The sequence below is a fragment of the Lytechinus pictus genome, chromosome 10, assembly GCF_037042905.1.
Source record: "Lytechinus pictus isolate F3 Inbred chromosome 10, Lp3.0, whole genome shotgun sequence".
NCBI lineage: Eukaryota > Metazoa > Echinodermata > Echinoidea > Temnopleuroida > Toxopneustidae > Lytechinus > Lytechinus pictus.
The window spans coordinates 25,362,753-25,381,921 of record NC_087254.1 but is presented as its reverse complement, the minus strand read 5'-3'; the positions used below and the strand labels follow the sequence as shown (position 1 = coordinate 25,381,921).

At 35.8% G+C, this 19,169-nt stretch overlaps 1 pseudogene; it reads right to left on the bottom strand.

Annotated features, from left to right (window-relative positions):
• LOC129270381 (nose resistant to fluoxetine protein 6-like) overlaps window positions 1–17,569 on the bottom strand; it is a 29,106-nt pseudogene extending 11,537 nt beyond the window's left edge.
• Between the last annotated feature and the right edge of the window lie 1,600 nt (window positions 17,570–19,169).

Here is a 19,169-nt window from a genome sequence, read left to right as displayed (position 1 = left end):
TTCATGAATTGTCATTGACTAAATATACACTTCAGGCAATACAGTAGATTTTTTAAATAATTCATAAAAGAATGCATTCAACATGAAAATACTAAAAAATACCTTTAATTGACCAGAGGGGGAAGGGGCTGCAGTACCAGTAGTGGTAAACATGGTAAATGAGCTTTATATGTGGACTGTTTAAAGTCTCTGAGGGATTCCTGTGAAAACTGTCACACAGTCCCATTCTGCTTGAAAAGTATCTTTATCTTTTGTCGTCTTGGTCTTGGATGACTCCATCTCCATGATCTCCATTGTCACTGGCGATGCGATTGTAGTGTGGATAAATCGGGACGGGGCGTGCTTCGCACAGCTCAGCCAGCCACTGAGCCAGCGCCAGGCTAGCTCACTCACGAAAGAGAAAATGTTTGAATCCGATCAACCCAAGTGAAAGTAGGCGAAAAAATCTCCACTTTGCTTCTAATTTTTCAGGATTGTCAATAAAATTATTCCTGAAACTGAAAGTCGAGGTGTAAAAGTAATCCAATTGTTAATCCCATCGTTGATCCACAGTTTCAGCTCGAATAAGGCGCAAGTAAGCTTACGAAAAATGCCTCGCAGTGCTCGTGAACTTTCCTTCTCGGAGCTTCCTGGCGCAGTGCGGCCGGCTGGAGCCCCGCCGCCGGGGCGCATCGGGGGCCATGTGCATAGAGTACCGCTGAAGAGTTTTCATCACACATTGCAGAACCCGGAAATAAAATGGCTTGTTAGACTACTTCACCAGTCGTTCAGTAAAATTATCTTCATTTACATGGGAAATCAATGTACGATTATACAAAAACTGGTAGAAGTTACTGGGTAAAATGAAAATGTGATAAGGAGGTTCCACGTGGGTGTTAGGGAATTGAACATGCTAGACTCGTTAAACAGTCGTTTGTATGAATTTTACAATTTAACAGCTAAAAATCCTGATTATCCGGGAGATTTTGGCATAGGGTCGGGAGAACGGGAGATTGGATCGCAATCCAGTATTCTCCCGCAGGATCCGGGAGACTTGGAAGCTCTGATGTTGAGAATGGTTCTGACAAAAGGAGAGGGAGAGGATGAGATGAAGGAGGGAGGACACAAGCAAAGGACAGAGGAGATAAAGGTAAGAAATTTTTTTTACAATTTTTGCATTTTCACTTATGAAATCCAATCATCACTTTGTAAGCTGGTTACTTGTTTTGAAACATGTGGCAATACAAAATAAGAACAAAGAACTAATCACATTGCTCAACTATCTGATACATATACGGTTAATAATAAGCAAACCTGAAATCTAGCAACAATCCCTTTTTTAATATTATCAGATCCAAATAAGAATTCCTGCACACATTGGATCTAAATTTTCCGCTCCCTGGTGAAGCATACCTCAACATGAAAACATGTCATTCGACTTACTTGGGGTTTTCTTGTGCTTTATATCAACAGACAGCACACTGTTGGATGTGGAGGCAGGTACTACCGAGGTCAAAAGAGGTGTTTTTTCATTCTTTTCATTAGTGATCTGTAGAGATTAGAAGAGAGGAACATGATCAAAATTTTAGGGGTACTCCTTGGGAGGTGTTTCATGAAAGTTATCAGCCCTGACAGTAAGGAATCATAGTAACCGTTTAGGATCAGTGCTTTTCAGCCAATCAAAACCAAGGATCTCACTTAAATTGTCCGAGCTGACAACTTTCATGGAAATACCAAAAAGCAGAGTATAAAAATTATAAGTTTCAAATTCTTTTTATGTCATTTTAGGAAGATTACATTTACATAATCGATAGGTCTACTACATACATACAGTATTGCTCTCCAGATGTTTTAAAATTGAAAATATTACAAAGTGAAGCTGAATGGTTGAGCTGAAAATTTGTACAGAGTCCCATGATACAGATTCAGTTTTGTGAGCAGTGCATGTGACTAACATGTGACTCAAACAAAAACAGTAGTTAATTATCATTCAGTGTCTAAAATATTAGACCATAAACTAATTCTTAAGTGCTTTGTTATCACAATTTTCCAATTACTTTGAGACATTTACTGCCATGAACCAATCTCATGACCAGTAAGTGACTTTATTCAATTCATATTTGGCCACAAAGTTTTATCAAACCATGATGAATCTTTCTCCTGAGTCCTGAAGGTCATATTGAAATACCAAAAAGGACATTAGTTGATAAGTTAGATACAGAGAGGTTTCATAATGTAAACAAGAGGGTTGCAATTACCTATTTGTTTTGATTTGTTCATTTTATCATGGAAATATGATTGTGCAATATAATAAAGCTGGTCATAAATGATGTTAACAGCAAACAATATTTGCATAGTCCTATAAAGCCATCACAGTGCTCCAAAGAATGACTAATAAATGCCACAGAGGAGGAAGGAAGGGAACAATGGAAATAATTGCAAAAATCTTTTTTAAATCAATTAATCATCTACTGCTTTTGACAGAAAATGAAAGAAGCAACAATAAAAGAAGTGTGATGACCCAGTGGTAGGATGGGGGGTCGGGTGTCAGGACACTTTATATTTTTGAAGCCTTCTTTTTTGTCTTTGGATTACACTAAAAATATGAATTCAATAGTTGTAATCATCTTTTATTTTGTTCTCTATAATATTTCCTAACATTTTGTACTAAAAATTCATGAAACTTCGCTTGTAAATTTTTCCAAATGACTTTCTAAAATTGATCGTCCGTACACACAACCTGTCCGGATACACAACAACTGGGTATACAATGACCCTTTTGTCAAGGGGGGGTGGGCTAAAAAAAATATTAAAAAAGTGGTACACGTGAAAAAATAATGCTTCATACTTCAAATAGAGGAAGTACACACAAAGATTTTTACAAACTTTACCTCATTTCCGTCCTCACGATCGACAGCTAACTGGTCATAGAGGTTGGATGCCTTGCCACTTTGCTGTTGCTGTGACCCTTGACCTTTGACCTCATGACCTCCATTGGCTTCACCCGAGGGATTGCAGCGGTTGACTTCAGATGACCTCTTAAGGCAATAGTCTACTACAGAGCCCAGTATCGTCAAAGCAAATAGTGTGCTGATAAGGACACTATAAAGAGTAGAAATATAATTCATATTACAAAAAAAAATGATAGATAGCCAGAGATAACAAGTAAGAAGACTATCAGTATAAAATGAGATATTAGGGAACTGTGAGTCTGATTTTCCAATGCTACCGAAAGTATTGATCAAACTGTGTACAGTGGGTAGTATGAATTAAGGATAGTTGTATAGATAAATCATAACACAGGTCACCCCCATTTTTTTACTAAAATCTGTACACATTTTGCTTCATATTATACAAGTTTGCAACAACAAAAAATTATATCTGCCATTATTTCAGGTTTATTTTGGTTAGCTTATAGCATATTGGTCACTTGTTTTTGCTAGTATAGTTAATAGAAAATAACATTGGTCCCCCTTTTCTTATCCAAAAGTGAACTATTTGACCATCATTTAATATTTATTGATGGTAAGTATTTAACACCCTATCTGAAGCCAATGAAGGTTTTAAAAACAGAAGGCCTCAAAACAAAATGAGTAATTTTGAGTAGAGTCTACCATGCGACTCCCAATTCGATTTTAGAAAAAAACATTCCACTGTACACGCGTTACTTTCTTTTATTCACAAAGTGGCAAATGCTATTGATAATTCTCTGCACACAGTTGGTGTATTCCTGGACCTTTCCAAGGCATTTGACACGATTAATCATGATATTTTGCTTTACAAGTTATCACATTATGGTGTGCGTGGAAAGGCCTTGGAATGGTTCACGAGTTACCTAACTAACAGAAAACAATTTGTTTCAATAGAAGACCATAAATCTCAAATGAAAACTATTTCTTGCGGTGTACCGCAAGGATCACTCTTAGGCCCACTGCTTTTCTTGTTGTATATTAATGATTTTAATAATTCATCAAATGACCTATCATTTATTCTTTTCGCGGATGACTCGAACCTTTTTTTGTCACACCGTAACCCTAATTTACTACTTACCATTTTGAATAGGGAATTGCGGTCTGTTCAGACATGGATTCAAGCAAATAAGTTGTCACTCAATGTAAACAAAACAAATTTTATGCTTTTCAGTAACTCTTTTAATTCTTTGCCAGACCATGTAATTATAAACAATGTTAATTTGCAATAAGTTAATTCCACCAAATTTCTCGGTCTTTACATTGATCATGAATTATCATGGAAATGTCAAATTGATTATATATGTAAGTTATCTTCTCGTAACACTGGCATTTTGAATAAACTAAAATATTTTTTTCCTGATCACATTTTAAAAACATTATATTCTACACTTGTTTTATCCCATATGAATTATGGAATATTGGCCTGGGGTAATTGCAATACAACCTTAATTAATAAAATATTCACGATACAAAAACAAGCAATTAGGGTGGTTAATCAAGTTGGTTTTTATTCCCATACAAACCCATTATTTTTCCAAAATAAAGTACTCAAAATTTCTGATATATATCCATTTCAAGTTGGTATATTTATGTTTCAGCTTTCAACTTGTAAACTTTTATATTCATGCACTTTGTTAATACGCTCTGGCCGAGTAATGAGTAATAAATAATTGTCATAGAGTGGCGGACTCTTTTTTATTTATTTATTTTTTTATTTTGTATTCCTTACACAATCGTCACATTTTTTGGCATTACTTTGTTATAATCAATTTACTTACCTGTCCTCTCCTCATAAAGACCGATTTTTTTTTCTGGATCCTGCAGACTTAACAAGCCTTGCTTTTTTATGCAGGTTCCCTCATATTTCACTCTTTTAAATTGTCTTTAATTCCAAATTGCTATTTTCTTTAATTTGAATTAATTGTTATGCCTTGTCTGATTTGTATTCTCATAAGTTTTCTGATATTGTTTCATAATTTTGTTTGTACTTGTGAAATATGTGAAATCAAATCAAATCAAATCAAACAAATCTATTTGAGATGTGATACAATACATGTACATGTACTGTAGGTAGTCAAATGTGCTATTAGACCATATGGTTTTCAGAATCTTTAGGTATTTATTTATTATTATTAAGGTACCAAAATCTCAAAAAGGCCAAAATGTAGATCACAAAAAGGGAGCTACACCTTACCAGGCCATGATGAAGCCGATATTGAAGTCAGTGTTAGGTTTCTCTGTGCAATGAACGGCTGATGTCAACATGTTTCTAATGGACAACCAAGGAATATCCAAAATACCTAGATATAAATTAATTATTAACATAAACATGAAATTTATAAGGATTTGAAATCAATGAAAATCACAGTTTCTTAACATGCACTTTATCTAAAAAAAATAGTCCTAACTTTAAACCTCAACTTCCAGAGAAAATACATGCAGACATCATACATGTATACACACATGTGCACAATACCTTAAGTAAGAAGGGCAATGTTCATTTCATGTATTGTTTTTGCTGTTTCTTTTAACCCAATCTCTGCCAAGGAGTGAATGCTGGATCTGATACTGTAGGTCTCATTCTTTATAACATACCCTGAATCTTGTCTCAAATCAATAAAGACATTTTTTTTCGAAATCCCCACTGTATAACAAATACAGGTGTCTAAAGGTACAAGTGGTACAGTAGTTTCTCATGGATGCACTCAGATGAAAACTTAAATTAGTTCAAAGATACAGCTAAACCAGGGGGTGCACAAAGACTTGAAATCGGCTGTACAAAATATGGAAATGATGGAGTCAATTATCAAAGTCCATCACCGAATGAAAATATTGTTTAATGTATCAGTATACTGCATACTTGTACATTTTTTTTAGTACCTACAAATCTTTGTTACATTAAGAGCCCCATTATGTACATTTAATCAACTGTTAACCAGGGGAGTGTTTCATCAACATTTTTGTCCGACATGTTGTCAGGTCTGACATCTTTCCTTGATGTTGATTGGCTAAGAAGCACTGTTACTATGGCAACTGTCGGATAAAATGGGACTTGTCGGATAAAATGTCTGACAAGTCCTTTCATGAAACGCTCCCCAGGTGGTTCTTGTATTAAACAGCTCATGGGCATTACAGAATTCGGTATTCAACGCGATTCAGAATTATAAACATGTGTTGGGAAACTACAAATAAGTACATGCATAGATTTTTCTAAACGAAGGGGGGGGGGGGTGATGAGTCTTGCAATTCATTTTGTTTCATAATTCAAAATACCATATCATTGACATGGCAGAAAGTCAAACAGCGTGATTTTCTGAATGGAAATATGTTTGTTGAACTATAAAGCTGATGTAACAACAGCTCTTATCTTCAATAAATATTTACTCTCAGATAGAGCAAAAGATATTTAAACTCAGTCTGAGTACTTTGACATTTATAGTAAACTTGATTGTGGGAATAATTTAAATGTAATATTCATTCCTGTAGGTGATACAAAGCAATCCAATTTTTCTTTTTTATATTTCAGTACATTTTTTCTGCTGTGGTAGTAGATAAAATCAAAGAAGGAAAGGAAGAAAGGAGGAATGATGGAAAGAAAGAAGGAAAGAAGAAGGAAAAAAAAGAAAGTGGAAAAGAAAGGATAGAAAGAAAAATGGGAAAGAAAGGAGGATAGAAAAAGGGAAAGAAAGAATAACAATTTTATAAAATAAACGTGTAACTTCAGAACAATGTACTAGTACTTTAGGCAACACAAAAGATGCATGAGACTAAAAGAAAAAAACATAAAGAAATGTCACAGTGGGAATCTCACACAATATAAATATATCACAAACAATATCAAGCAGGGAGCCTGATCTGATCCCAGTCTTTTTAGGATTGAAGCTTCCATAAAAATGATATTTGTTATAGATACAGAAGTGAAAGCTTACCTAGCAAAAGTTCAAGACTATTTCTCACATCTTCTTCACTACACGCCTCTGGGGCACACACACCCCATTGGATTGGAAGGACCTGATATGAACGACAACAGAAAAATTACACCATCAAAATAACCAAGAGAAATAATCTGAATAATCTCAAGTCTGAAAATAATAGGCATTCATATAGCGCCATCTATCTAGAAATATTCTATTCCGAGGCGTGATGTTATTATTATTATTACCCCGGCCTTAGCTAAAGCTGCCTTTCAGCGCTCATGCATTCAAGGAATTAATCCTGCCAGGTACCCATTCACCTCACCTGGGTTGAGTGCAGCACAATGTGGATAAATTTCTTGCTGAAGGAAATTACGCCATGGCTGAGATTCGAACCCACGACCCTCTGTTTCAAAGTCAGAGGACTAATCCACTGGGCCACAATGCTCCAAATGAGTGAATTCACACTCTAATCACTCAACCCTTCCCACCTTCAACACGATCTTCTGGAGCCTTGATATCTGCTACTAGTCCTGGTCGATATTTGACTTCCGTATTAGTTATCACCAGCAAAATACTGCTCATAACATGATACATCAACAAGTCTGAAAATTCATTATCAGCTGCAATTATGTGATTATATGAGAACATGGAAGGGGGGGTGATAGTATTAAGTTTTCATAAGTGCCCGTCCAGGTAAAACAAGCATTTTAGTTGTTCCATTTAACTTATGAAGTTCTGAGTTGGTCTAAAGCAATACAGAGCAGCATTTGTGAACAATAAATACTAATTAACTTTTCATAATCAACAATATTTTGGTCATATCGTGTTATTGTGATACAGTGTATGTCAGCATAATCATAAAGCCATTATCAAATAATCAATATTTGTCCGATATTGCATAATTTTGATAATACTGAAATACCACCCAACACTATCTGCTACAAAAGCATACATGAATGTATGATATCCATCAATTTTCTTTTTTCATATTATATCTGTTCTGTACCATTCAAAAACAAAGAAATAATCATGATCAGTTAGACTGAGGCTTGAAAAACTACAGTATAATCTTCTTGCTCAGATTTTGAAACCTCTTACTCAACGCAGAGCCTTACCGTTGAGAAACCAAAGAGCGATGTGAGGTTGGCCTGCATTCCTACTAGACAATGTCGATAGCTCTCAATCTCCATACATTGATCAAAGTGGCCCAACCAAGCCAAGTTACCAGCCAGGATACCTGCTGCAGGTTTGCCAAATGAATCCACAACTAAAGAATGAATGGAATGGAAGATTTAAAGAAAATTATTGTTGTTGTATAAAGAACACAACATGAGAAATTGATATGACAAGTCTGTTAAATTACATGTAAAACATATCAATACAGGAATAAAATATAAGAAGGCTTTCAAACTTTTATATCTAAAGCCTACAGTGTAGGCCTATAGGGTACATTTCTACAGTATACTACAGTCCAAGAGGGGAATTTTTTTTCTTTAAAAATTCAAAAAGGCCATTGAGAAGAACATGCAGTCAAATGAGTTAATCAATATGAAATATGTAAAGACATGGCTTTGGTGGCCTTGAATTCATTTTGATATTTAAAGGACAAGTCCACCCCAACAAAAAGTTGATTTGAATAAAAAGAGAAAAATCCAACAAGCATAACACTGAAAATTTCATCAAAATCAGATGTAAAATAAGAAAGTTATGACATTTTAAAGTTTCACTTAATTTCACAAAACAGTTATATGCACATCCTGGCTGGTATGCAAATGAGGAGACTATGATGTCATCCACTCACTATTTCTTTTGTATTTTATTATATGAAATATGAAATATTCTAATTTTCTCCTCATTGTCAAGTGATACGATTATTTTCCTCCCTGAACATGTAGAATTAGCATTGTTTAATACTACATGTATATGGTTCAGTCAAGTTGGTCCTTATTGTCAAATCTATAAAAATTAAATATTGTATAATTCAAACAATAAAAAACAAAAGAAATAGTGAGTGATGGACATCATCGACTGAGTCACCTACATGTAGTTGTGCATATCATTGTTTTGTGAAAATAAGCGAAACTTTAAAATGTCATAACTTTCTTATTTTACATCCGATTTTGATGAAATTTAAAGCACTATGCTAGTTTGATTTTCTCTATGTATTCAAGTCAGCATTTTCCTGGGGTAAAATTGAGCTTTAAAGAATCTTGGACTTTCCATGTGTAAGGTCAGGCACTTGAGACCACATGATAGTTAAACAAAAATGAGGTTGAAATTGAAAAGTATGTAACAGCAATGACAGATAAATGTCGTGCAAGGGTGTATGAACAAAATTTTGATAACACCAGACAATAACAGATCCACGATTTATAGGGAATACTGTTCATTGCCAACTTTAAATGCAAAGTTTTTCATAATGTACAACATCAGGTGGAAGTACAAACAAATTTTTTTGAAGAAACACCCACTCATTTTGGGAAACATGCATACAGAGTGGAACAAATCTCTAGATAAAGGTCAATCAGGTCTATCCCAACAAAAAGCTTGAAGCGTGACACAAATCAAACAATCATAAGAATTTCATAAAAATGGGATGAAAGATAAGTTTGTTTTTTTTAATTGCTATATTACAAAAAAAGTTATAAATGAAAATCAAAATGATATACATACAAGTCTCTGATGCCACTCACTAATCTTTTGTATTCTAAATCACACAATATTCCATGTTTGCAAAGTTAAGACTCTGCATTAAATCACAATAGATTACAACAATAGAAAATCCACTGAGAATACAGAATAAATAGTGGGAGGGTCACAACATTAGTTTCATTTGCATAATGACCAGGATGTGCATAAAACTGTTCAGTGAAATTAAGTAACAAGTGGAATGCCTCTGGCCGTCTCACCTGCATCACGCGATTCAATATAGCAGCAGTGCTGATTTTGAAAACTACTATAACTCGCACAAGATGTTCAGTGATACTTGGTTACTCTTATTTCCACGTTTTATGAACTAGACCAATACACTTATAGAGATATGATGGCAATTCAACAAATACCCCCAACGTGGCCAAAGTTCTTTGACCTTACATGACCTTTGACCTTGATCATGTGACCTGAAACTCGCACAGGATGTTCAGTGATACTTGATTACTATTATGTCCAAGTTTTATGAACTAGACCAACACACTTTCAAATTTATGGCTGTAATTCAACAAATACCCCAATTTGGCCAAAGTTCATTGACCCTAAATGACATTTGACCTTGATCATGTGACCTGAAACTTGCACAGGATGTTCAGTAATACTTGATTACTATTATGTCCAAGTTTCATGAATCAGATCCATAAACTTTCAAAGTTATGATGGTAATTCAACAGATTCCCCCAACATGGTCTAAGTTCATTGACCCTAAATGACCTTTGACCTTGGTCATGTGACATGAAACTCAGGCAGGATGTTCAGTAATACTTGATTAACCTTATGGCCAAGTTTCATGAACTAGGTCCATATACTTTCTAAGTTATGCTGTCATTTCAAAAACTTAACCTCAGGTTAAGATTTGGTGTTGACGCCGCCGCCGCCGTCGCCGCTGCCGTCGCCGCCGCCGTCGCCGTCGGAAAAGCGGCGCCTATAGTCTCACTCTGCTATGCAGGTGAGACAAAAATTCAAATAATCACAACATTCTTATATTTTCCATCCAAGTTTGATGAAGTTCAACTTCCGATGGGTCAATCCAGTAGTCAGTAGAGTGAATAATTAACTGTTTTTCCATCTGTTCAGAGAGGATGAAAAGTGCAATGTCCTTTATTTCCTTATTTCCTATGGTTGATTATCATCAGGCCATGGCCTACTGGCATGACAAACTGTTGCAAGTCTTTTACAGACAATTGTGTGCCGTGCTAACATGTACAGGGACTTCATTTAGTCTACAATTGTAGACCCACATCTGCAGTGTGTGTATCACAGCTGATTCAAGGAGTCTGCATAACAGACTAGGTCTACTAGAGCCTGCAGATCTGTTTTTCTGAAATGGCTCGCTTCGCTCGCCCTTTCAGGCTGGTTTGCTTCGCAAACCAGCTGCAGATCCCACTTCACGAGCCATTCAGAGTCTGCATAGCAGACTAGACTTCATTCGGGGGGGGGGGGGGTTGAAGGAAGCGTGCAGTTGGGAAAAAACTTAAACTCTATAACAAAAACAGCATCCTTTTAAAAAGGGGAGATTCTGAGGAACACGAATGGAAATAGAACTTGTTCCAATTAGGAAATAAAGAGAGCCATGTTCCTTCCATAGTTGAGCTCAATAGTACCCTTTTTACACACGCTAAAATGTCCTTAACCCCGTACTATAGGTGGGGCTAAATTGCCATTTAGCCCCACCTATAGTACGGGGTTAAGCTTAGCCCACTTTCTTTTTACACAGCATTTTTGCAAAGTGGGCTAACCCCACCTTTAGTACGGGATTATTTGGCCCTGCAAAAAAGCAGGGTTATCCCAGCAATTGCGGTGCTAAGAGTGATAGTACGGGGTTAAGATCGCTAGTGTAAAACGAAAGTGGGCTAAGCTTAACCCCGTACTATAGGTGGGGCCAAATGGCAATTTGGCCCCACCTATAGTACGGGGTTAAGGAAATTGTAGCGTGTGTAAAATGGTACTTGTACTACGAATGATCGACAAAAACCACTAGTCCGGGGTTAGCGAGTTTCGTGTGTGAAAAGCAAGCATTCCTTATCCGGGGTTAGCAATAACAATTTGGCATGTGTAAAAAGGAAAAAAAATAGTACGGGGTTAAGGATAGTACGGGGTTGGCGATAGTCCGGGGTTAAGAAAATCCTGTGTAAAAAGGGTATAAGGCATCATTACATCACATGTACCTTTATCCGATTGATAAGAGATGGTGATTAGAAAAGAGTCTAGACTGTGTTCATGAGATTACAAATCCATGCACAATGGATGCTGTTTGCAAAGGCTTCAATTATGTACATACACATTTACACACATGTAAGGCTTTTCAAGTGATTACTTGTTGAAGAAACACAAAGTACATGTACCTGCAATGCTGAGAATTTGTAAGTAAAGATCATGCAGCCCAGACTGAAATAATTTCATATAGTAAGACTTACATTTAAGCACCAAATACACGCTGTAGAGTGTTAAAATAAAAAATTCTGATAAAAAAAGACAAAATAAGGCAATAGACATACATACATGTATTGTTTCTCACCTATCTGTGACTACAAATAAAGGAAAATAAAACCCTTCAAACAGGATAGCTTGTGCAAAAACAGAAAAATCAAGGAAACAGATAAACCAAAGTTTGAGAAAAATTGAATGAATGATATTTATGGGCATCTGTAGTTTAGATCATTATAATTGTAATGTAGATCCTCCCATTAGCAATGTGAAAAAGATGTGTGATGTCACATGTGAACAACTTTCCCATCACTTTTCTTCATGTATATATTTCACTAAAAATGCCTCTTTCATCAAATATACAGTATCAGTAGATCATGTATTATTAAAGGAGGGCATGTAATACAGATTTTCAAAGATTACATTATGGATAAAGAGTTTGTATCACCCTAAGAAAAACCAAAAAATATAAATTTTGAGGGTATTTTGTCGTACATCAAAGGGAAAGCTGTTCACATGTGACATCACAAATATTTGTCGCATTGCCAATGGGAGGATCTCATTAGTGATCACAATATTCAAATGCTCATAACTTTCTCATTATTTGTATGATTTTCTCAAACTTGCTTTTATCTTATTCTTTGAGTTTTCTGTTTCCACAAAAGCCAACTTGTTCCAAAGGTTTCATTCCTTTTTAAAGAGCCAGACCAAAGCTACATATGTAAATGTACAATGTGAGTTTTATTCATATTCTACACTTGAGAGCTGAGTATTTAGCTTTAACAGGTTTCGACAGTAAGCTGTCTTGTGATTTTCACCTGCCCGAAGACTGTGATGTCATTTTATGTTAGAAGCGTTGTGATCCCATAGGTTTATACAAAGGAAAACTGGCCTAACTGGGTGATTTTTCTGCCTTTTCAGAATTTCAGATAGTAAATTCATTTTTTTTTTCAATTTGCGCAGGAGTACATTAAGTTTACTATTCAATGTTAAATATAACAGTGTTAGCTGAATCAGTGAAGAATGGTATAACCCTGACTAGAGAAATGAAAATATTTATTTACAAATTTATCTTCTCATATTTCAACTTGTGATTTCCACTCTCTCCCAGCTCCCTGCTATTTATAAATTGAATTTGAAAAAGATCTGCTAGTTTTGACCTGTACTCTCAAAATTGACCCCAACGTTGGTAGCTTGACAGTGAGCAAATTCACTATCTGTAGTATTATACTGTTGTCAGATTGCGAGTTTTTATCAATTTACTACATGTAGCATAATGAGGCGAAACCTTTAAGGGGGCAGACATGGCATACATTATGGGGCAAAATCTATAAGAAGCTGCAAGGGAGCATGCAAACAAATTTGTAATAGATTTTGACACATATTTCACACTTTTTCCTTTCCTCTTCATTCTTTTTTTTCTCCTTTTGTTTCTTAGTCGTGAAAATAATTGGGGGTCCATGGCCCCTAAGCCCCCCCCCCCCCCCCCATCTGTATGCCAGTGATGCACAACCAAGATCCAGGATACATTTAAAAAGATTATAGACATGGCTTACATTTATTTTATCCTTTCCTTCACTAACCATTCATCTACATGATGAAAAAGAATCCCAGATTGTTTGGTTTTCTTTCAGTATGATAATCACAAGCTGAAGAAAGAACTTTTGTACAGATACATGTATGTATACCACTTTTTAGGTCCTAACTTCCATTTTAGTACCATAATTAAACTGGACTTACATGTAAGACATCTTCACATACTTAGAGGAAATTGAAGCACTGTGATCTTGTTAAAAATGGAAAATGCATATCAATCCATGAATTATATTCACTTATTCATTCACTTTCTCCCATTTAATTTCATAAATACCTTTTTATTAATTTGTTAATATGTGATTAATTACAAACTTATTTTTTCAATTATTCTCTTGTTCATTTATGATATTTCTTCATTAATCCATTCCTATTACTTGATGATTTTTAGTAGGATACATGACTAGCACTCCAAGGTTATACTCTACATGTATACTGTACATGGTACTATAAGTTATCATAGCCAAATTACCACCATCCGTTCTATTCATTACTGGTTTTATAAAGGCCACATTTCCTCTTCTCTGAGTATTGCTTCTCATTGAGGCATGTAAATAAAGAGGGCTATATCCCCGAACAATGACCAATCTGTGATATACTATATGTGCACATTTTAACTATGTAAAAAATACTACTGAACATCATGAAACTGTTGGTCTTTTAATTCATTGTATATTATACTATATTCGTGTGCAATTCAGTCTTTGTAACAGCGATTCATGATTTAATAAATATACATACAATCTCGTTTATAAGCACAGGTTTTCATATCAACTGGGTGGTGTGTCATGAAGAAAAGAGTGATTTTCACTGGCCAACGTGGACTGAGCCAATCAGGAGGAATTTACTTGCTTCATGAAATGTTCCCCAGCTGATGATGAAAACCGTCATAGTGTGATAAAAACTCAACAGTGCGTCCCAGAAAAAAGGAAAACCGGGATTCCCATGTCTTTTTTCTTCAAAGGCAAATAAAATATATTTCATTTACAATTATTACATAAACTAGTCATATAATTCAATTACATGTATTCCTAGAGCTTTATTTTGATACCTGACATGAAACAAACACTTCACGCATTAATGAGCGAGACGAGTTTGAAATTTTAATGTCAAAACCAGGTTGCACAGAAAAATGGGACAAGATTGGTTCGAGATACGACACCGCGCTTATTTGACGAGTGACTCATTACTTAGCATTTCTTTTGTATTCTTTGTTAAGATTCTCTCGCTGATCCTTGAAATGAGAGTGGATTCAGATTCACATGTGAGTTTCTGCGCAAATCGTTTCTGATATGCCTCAATATTTATTGTTTGTTATCTGCCATGCATGAACGATTTGCTTTAGGCTGTTGATTTCAAATTCGAGAGGAGATTCCACTCTTGTCATGAGTATCAAATTTATAGTAAAAAACATATTTAATAATTGTGAAATCTATCTCTGAAAACGGGTTTCCTTTTTTGTGGGACGGACTGTATATGTGTTATGTTTACATCAACCAGCGTGCACATGTACAATGTAATTGTAAGCTCTGCTATTGAAGGTTTGCCCCTCAATTCCTTTGTGTGCTTTGCATGTTCCAATGATGCTGGGTAACATAGAGGCAATGGAAGACTCAACCTAACAATAGACAGGAAGGGCAAGCTATTGTGTGTTCACCCTTTGCTTGTCCCTCCAGTCTTTTGTGCGTTCAGGGCTTTCTAAAATTTCTAATTCCTATAAAATATTTATAGGAGGATCAAGCTACACGTATGTTAAACAATTGCTTGCACCTCCATTCCTCTGTGTGCTCAGTGTTCTGGCACAAATCAAACTGCAAAAACAGTGCTAGAATCTGGCAATGAAAGGCAATTTAAATTTTTAAAATATGTTTCAAAAACATTTTATCAGTACTTACATGTAAGCATCATGTATTGGGTCATTCTTGGTCATGCGTGTGACCAAAATTATGACAAATTTGGATTTTAAGTTATAATATAAATCTAAAAATTTTAGCAATTTAGTACCATAATTAAAAGGTGAAACATTAGTCAGCTATCATTTGGAAATAGTTTTTGCTGGACATCTCTAATGTGCAGATTCAAGGTCAGAGGTCAAAAGAAGTGGGTCACGTGTGTGACTTCACACAGAAGCATGATTTTTAAAGTTCAATTTAAGTCACAATTTGTCATAATTTCTGCCACACACGTGACCAAGAATGGCCCTTAATAAATGAAAAAGGTAATGAAATGACATACCTGGCACCAATTCTTCCGTTTCATTCTGCAACTTCTGAAGTTCGTACAAACAGAGCGGAGAAACATCATTGATATTAGGGGCATCGGTCTGCATTACAAGACCACTTATCAAGTCCTCCGAAGAATGTGTTTTCCTACTGCTAGCTGAAACGTGATGCATGATAGCAAACCAAAGGATGCATAGATCTAGTAGAGCACGTGAAAGTGATGTATGACATGAAAACAGTCCTTTCCACTGGAAGGCCATACTGGTCTCCAAAAGATTGCTCGAAGGATCCCCTGTAAAATATGAATAATCAAAACATATGTTGAGGAAATTTTCTGGCATAATTTCTAATCTGTGTCTTTAATCAAAGGCTTTACGTCCAGGCTGGAAATATTTATATCTCAATAAATTCTAAATAACATAGAGTAAAATTCAAAGAGAAAAATGCTGAAAATTTGATCGAAATCGGATAAAAAATAACAAAGTTATTGAATTTTAAAGATTTGCATTATTCCGGTGAAACAGTTCTAGGCACGTCTTTATGAATATTCACTAGGTGGGCTGATGATGTCATATCCCCACTTGTTCTTTTGTATTTTATTACATGAAATAACGTTTATTCAAAATTTTTCTACCAAGAACTAAAACAATTGGATTGGCAACTGATTAAGTGCAATAGTTATTTTTCGCCGCAACTTATTTCATTATAACGGAGACACATCATATACACATGTATGAAAAATTGAAACATTTAGGATTTCATGTAATGACATAAGAAAAGGAAAGTGGGGATGTGACATCATCGGCCCACCTAATGAATATTCATGACGATATGCATATAGATCTACATGTAACTATTTTCCCAAAATATTTTCACAAGATAAACTTTAACATTCAATAACTTTGTTATTTGTTATCCGTTTTTGATCAAATTTTCAGCATTTTGCTCTGTGAATTTTACTCTATTTATTTAGAAATTTTCAGCCAGGACAATCCCTTTAAGACATGACTTCTTCTGTAGAAAATTTGGAACACATTTTGCAGAGCTGTCGACCTACATGTAGCTAGTGCAAGCTATGGCTATAAAAAAGTATGGCTATAAAAAAGGAATAGCCAACTTAGTCTTTATTAGACAGCTAGCAGCCATCTGTTTCGAGGAGTTTTTTGACATTTTTTTTTTTATATCTCTTCGGCGAGTGGAGCCAACAAAGTTCAGCAGAACAACCAACATAACACTGTATTAACAGCTCTAGACCAAACCACTAGTACGGTATGGGCCCTACATCCAACTGTGACTTCACATTTTGGGCAGCCAAGTTGATTATCTATCAATGTGACATGTTTCCACGGCTCCTCATAGACTGACAGAGGCTCAAAGTCAAACAGTCTAGTTCAGCATAAAGAAGATTTTTAAATGCGTTAAATTTCCCGTTATAATACTGGTTTTTTTTAGAAACGGTACGGTATCCAGTACCGGTACTGGCGGTATTGTCATCCGTCATGACGATTGAAATGAAAATAATAAATGACCCAATCATGCCAATGCCAATGGCAATGACACACGATTGAATAACACACAGCTAATAAAGGAATTCTCCGCCTCAAATTTTATTGGCTCACCTCTAATTCCAGCATCTAGATTACATTCATACTTGGTCGTCGTAAAATTTAAGTCACTTACCAATAAAATGTTCCTAATCTCGCCAACGTGACAGCATCGGAGCTGGAGCCGGACCAAGTTGGAGAGTTGTTCAGTTGTGGCTTGTGCTATCTGTGTACGGCTGCTAGCTCAGCTGCGGCTAGCTCCCCGGGCCCGGCCGCCCCAAAGTGCAATCTCGACCGATTGAGTCCAGTCGAGTCTAGTCTTGTCGGTACGGTCTCGTCGTACTGCAATCAATAGTTAATTAATTAAAGCATATCTTTGATCAATGAAATTCAAATCGTAAATTTAAAAGGTTTGTACAATGAAAAAGACTACTAGTGGAGTCAAGCTTTTAATGCCTACTCACCATGTGACAACAAAAATATTATATCTTTTTCACAGGGCCTGGGGGCCGGGGCAAAACCGTCCGCCAAAAAATTTGACAAGGAAAAAAAAAAAAGGTCTTCAATCACAAATGAAGGATTTCGTACCAGAAAAAAATTTGACAAGCAAAAAAAAAAAGATCAAAAAAGAAATTTAAAAAAAAGAGCTTCAAGCTCGTCAGGGGGTCAATAAAGGTCTTCAAGCTCGTCAGGGGGGGGGGGACAAAAAAGGTATTTCAAGCTCGTCAGGGGGGGCAGGGATACGTACTTTGCATGGGTTGTGGCTCGTCAGGGGGGCAGACTGCCCCCTCTGCCCCCCCCCCCCCCCCCCGTAGGTACGCTAGTGCCCCTGCTGTATAAAACATAGTTCTTTCTTTGGTTAATGTTTTTTTTATTTTTGTTGTGTGTAGCCCCTTTGTTATCGTTTTTACCAAGATGAGAGTGAATAGAAATTTATAATAATATAATTGGATTTATAACTATATGTTGCTTGCTTTTCATAGTATTCTTGGATCAGCACCACAATACAGTCTTTCATTTATCAATTACTAAAGACCAAGCAGGTCTTTGCGCTCATCCACTTCTTGTCATTCCAATAGTTTCAAAAACTTGGGGGAAAGATCATTTGCTTTTGCACGCCCCACTTTGTGGAATAGCCTTCCTGAAGACATAAAAAAGACATTTTCTAAAAACTTTTTTATTTAACTCTTAGCTCTTTATGCGCCTTTTAAGAGCACTGTACAGAGTGGATTTGGCGTCACATTATTATTATAGTACTAGCGGTTTGTTGGGAGAATACAAAGAGTAATTTTGAATGATTTTATTAACATTAAATATTGCAAACGTCAATTTATATCACCCTGTGAAAGCTGTGTCATCATGTTTCAATCCCTTTATAAAATACAAATAAATAAGGATCTAATATATGTTATTCAGTATTCATTTTATATATAATTCAAATTTAGTTGGCCTACTAATGGATACTTCTGGATGTTTCCGAACATTATATATTTAGAAATTCTGTCTGCTTTTTATGCCCGTTGGCAGGATCATGTCCTGGTGTTACTGAGCAAGGTGGGGGGTAGTAGGCATGGACGTATAGGCACAATTTTTTCAAGGGGGGGCTGATAATAATTGCCCAAATATCAACTTCGCAGTTTTTAATTTTCGAGCGAGCGAAGCGAGCGAACATTTTTTTCAATTATTATTTAGCCTTTTTACATGATGTGAAACGTGCAGAAATTATACATTCGGTCATAAAATTACCAATATATACACAAGGATATTTGGGCACCTCGCATAAGTCCTCGTTGCCCTACATTTTGC